Genomic DNA, 4,207 nt, shown 5'->3' with positions numbered 1-4,207 from the left:
CTCTTGTCTGTTGTTAATGTGGTTGATACTATTAGGTGATCTCCGTTATCCATCTTGATCTCTTTGGCGAATCTTTTTGTTGCGGAGAAAAATGTTCCACATATGTCTGAACCTCCCGAGATAAAATTAACTGCTGGCACATCTGGCTTGTTTTGTTGAGGATCCTGGATCCTTGAATTGAAAAAGACTCTCTGATCAGTCATCCGAGTAGTGGGGATGAGTGGTCTTCTCTCATTGTCCAATTCGAATTCTTCTACGGGACTTTCTTTTATGGCACACGAATCTCTAAACAATCCGTAGTCTCTGGAGACAAAATTGATCACATGGGCATCCGGCGGTGGTGGTGTTGCTTTTTGTGGAAGATCTTCAGGATCCTGGATCTTGGATTTCTTCCTTCCCAAGAGTTCTTTAAAGTGACCCTTACTCAGGAGATATCCAATCTCTTTCCTTAATCCGATGCACTCGTCTGTTGCATGGCCAAAATCTTCGTGGAAGGCGCACCACTTAGACTTGTCCTTGAAACCGACAACCTTCTCATTCTTTCGGGGCCACCTTGATTTTTCTCCGAGATCCTTCATGGCACAAATCAAGCCATGAGTATCTACAGAGAAACAATAGTCGGATATGCAAGGGTAGTCTTTATCGTCATCTCCTTCTTCAACTGCCCGTACGTTCTGATTGTTGAACTTGGCGTATTGCTTCGAATTGTTGTTCCTATTCCAGGATCCTTTATTCTTCTCAGGAATTTCTTGTTTCGTTTGTCCCCCGAGACGATCCTGGATCTTCTTATCTTCCTCTAACTGGATGTATCTTAATGCCCTGTTTCTGACTTCATCTAATGTCCTGCATAGAGTCATCACTAAATCATCATAAAAGGGGGAGCTCTTTTGAATTTCCATCTTGAATGCTTCAACAGCAGTAGTCATATCAAGGTTTCGAATTTCTAGAGCTTCCTTGCCGAACCTAGTAACGAAATCCCTAAGGGATTCATCACTAGGTTGAACAACACGATATAAATCACTGGTTAACCTCTCAAATTTCCGACTACAGGAAAATTGAGTGTTAAACAAATTAACTAAATGAGAGAAAGATGTAACCGAGAAAGGGGGAGACTTAGCAGCCATTTAAGTGCAGCTCCTGTTAGCGTGGCTCCAAATCCTTTACAAAGGCAAGCCTCCTTGAGTCTTTCAGGAACATGATTAATTTCCATCCTTTCCCTATTCTGGACAACATGCTCCTCTGGATCGGTGCTCCTATCATATGTCTTCATGTTGGGAGTTTGGAACCGCTTCGGGATTTCAGCATCACAAATGGGCGGAGCGAATCTGGATAATTTGTGACTTCCCTCCGGTATCTCAGGAATTGGACGTATCACCCCGGGAACACTGGATATCATATCCTTGAGTTTTTGTAACTCCTTGGCCATTATCTGGTTGATACCTGCATCCTACATTGAACCATGGTTAGTATCTAAAGATATAGGATCGTACCAGTTACCTCTCTGCTGGGTGGAGTTTGGTATTCTAGACGGGTATCTGGGATAAGAGGAGTCAGCAATCGGAGTGGGTCCTCCGGAAGCTATGGTCTGCATGGGGATTATGTACCCATCATGGACTTCGGAAGAACGTTGATGTTGGGATCCAAAGGATCCTGGATCTTGAAATAAGGATCCTTGATAAGGAATCCCAGAGGATCCTGGCGGAAGCATCCCTGATCCCCTTTGGAAAATCGAGGAACTCTGCATTGGTTGACCCATTGACCCATGGTTGAAGCTAGGTGGTCCTTGCTGGGAATCCGAGTACCCTTGAACCTGAGGATCCATAGATCCTTGTTGAAGGATATGTGATCCTGACTGAAAGAGTGAGGATCCTTGAGCCTGCTGACCCATGGACCCTTGTTGAAGGATGGATGATCGTGGCTGAAACATTGAGGATCCTTGAGCCTGTTGACCCATGGACCTCGGTTGTAGGATAGAGGATCCTGGCTGAAACAGTAAAGATCCCTGCGAAGGCTGAGCCATAAATCCTGGACTGGTGAAATCCAGCATCCTAGGCACCAAGAGAGTGAGATCTTCTGCTGGCCTCTTATTCTTCCTGAGATCTTCTATTTCACGAAGGATCCTTTGGTTTGTCTTGTTCTGCTGCTCCATATATGCTTTAACCTGCGAAAACATAGATGAAACATCACTGTTAGTATTAACCACCGGGGTAGCAGCAGCGGTTTTCGAGCTCTGAAAGACTGGTAGTTGCGTCTTGCTTCCAGCAGCAGCAGTTCGTTGTGCTCCCGTGATTGGCGGAGGCATCGGTGGCAAGGTCCTTGATGAGAGAGAAACCGATGATGGCATAGTTGACGACGCAGAGGTTGATTGAGAGGCCATTGCGAGTGTTTAGGGTATGGAAAAATGAAGGTTGATGAGAATAATATGGATTATAGCACCAATTGCCCCACGGTGGGCGCCAAATTGTTTTGGACAAAAATCAGCTAAGGATCAAGTATCCAAATCTGTTATGTGAGGTAAGGTGCCAATTCAATAATAACGAGTATATAAGCGTGATATTGATGAACACGATGATTTGATCACGAGGGAAAAAGCCCTTAACCAAGATAGTCTTACCTCGGTCAAAACTTATCAAGGTAATCGTTGGTAAAATAGCTCCGGTCAATGATTAATAATATAATCTTTGGTCGAAGTACTTTAGTCAATGATCAACAAGGTTGTCACACCCCCTTCTAGGGCGTCGGAGCCTGACCCATAAGTTTGTATCGTGATTGTAAATAAATCAGAGTTACGTTTAATTGCGGAAGACTTATAAACTTTAAGGATCGAAAATATAATATTTACATATATCAAAAGTCGGGATTAAAACATCCAACGGTTAACAAAATATTTATGTGTTTATAATTTACAAACAACCATATGTTTAAGTTTACAAAAGAAAATCCGAGCCATCTGATTTATATAAGTAGCACTTCGATACTCCAAGCGCTAAACTTGTTCACCTGCAAAATGTAAGAAAATACGTCAGCAACGAATGCTAGTGAACATGCTGACGCAAAAATACTTTCTTTTACTATATTACCCCTCGAGACTACGCCTGCCTCGGCCCAACGTGGCTTAGGAATAACAAAGTCAAATAACACATTATAAACTAGAGCCTCTACACTAGGTCACCTCACAAACACCGCAACGTTCGACTTCATTAAGTACCCGTAAATATACACATACGGTCGTACTCCCTGCAGGAGAGCGTCCTACGACCAAGGGTGGTGCGATCATGCCCATACATCGCATAGTACCACCTATGTAAGGATCCACACATATGTATACCACAGCATGAGGGCTAGGTTTATACCCATAGTTATAACGGTTTTAGGAACACATAGTTCCTTGTAAACAATTTCATATAACAAGTTGACTCTTTTGAAAACAAGTTTAAAAGTTTGGGGGCGTATTCACCTTGTCTCTTTAGGATCGACTTCACTCACCGTCCAAGGGTCTTTCCCTTTCTTTATCTCGCACCTATAGTACGTGTATAAATATTTGTTAGTTGGATACACGATCCGGCTTAAGACCATTAGTCTTATATCTCAATCCTCGATTGAAACTTTAGTTCAATTCTTAATTTACTTGAAAACCTCTTGTTTAAAAGTAAATTATAAACCTTTAGTTTATATGAAAACCCGACGTTTCTTCTTCTCCAAGAAACGTAATCTTTTATTATTTAAGAATACTCTTTATTCATTAAATAATATTTTCATAACAAATAATATATGCATATATACTTACACACATATATATGTTATCACATATTCAACATTCAATCTTTCATTCATTTCTTTGTTATGTTTTCTTTTCTTTTCTTTTATCGAGGTATCGAGTATAACCTCGACTTAATGCTTAATCCTTGAATATAATATTCAATTATATTGAATTCGATATTACGCCTAACCTTAAGTGGCATATAGAAATCCTAGGGACTTGAGCAGCACTCCGACGCCGCTTTACTTCTCGATCGTCAAACGATTACACCAAACTTTCGTACTCGTCGACACGCTTATCGAGATTCATTGCCATAACAACAACACCTTCTAGGTATGTGGGTGGAGGGTAACACAACTCAAAGGAAACGTCGATACACAAACGAGATAATCGAGGCACGCTTATCGATGAAATCGTGGCACGTTTTACGAGGATTTTTTAGAGAGA

This window comes from Bidens hawaiensis, unplaced genomic scaffold (assembly GCF_021521415.1).
Source record: "Bidens hawaiensis isolate Kalapana, Puna unplaced genomic scaffold, B.hawaiensis_p1.1 tig00016075_1, whole genome shotgun sequence".
Classification (NCBI taxonomy): Eukaryota; Viridiplantae; Streptophyta; class Magnoliopsida; order Asterales; family Asteraceae; genus Bidens; species Bidens hawaiensis.
This window is presented reverse-complemented; position numbering follows the sequence as displayed.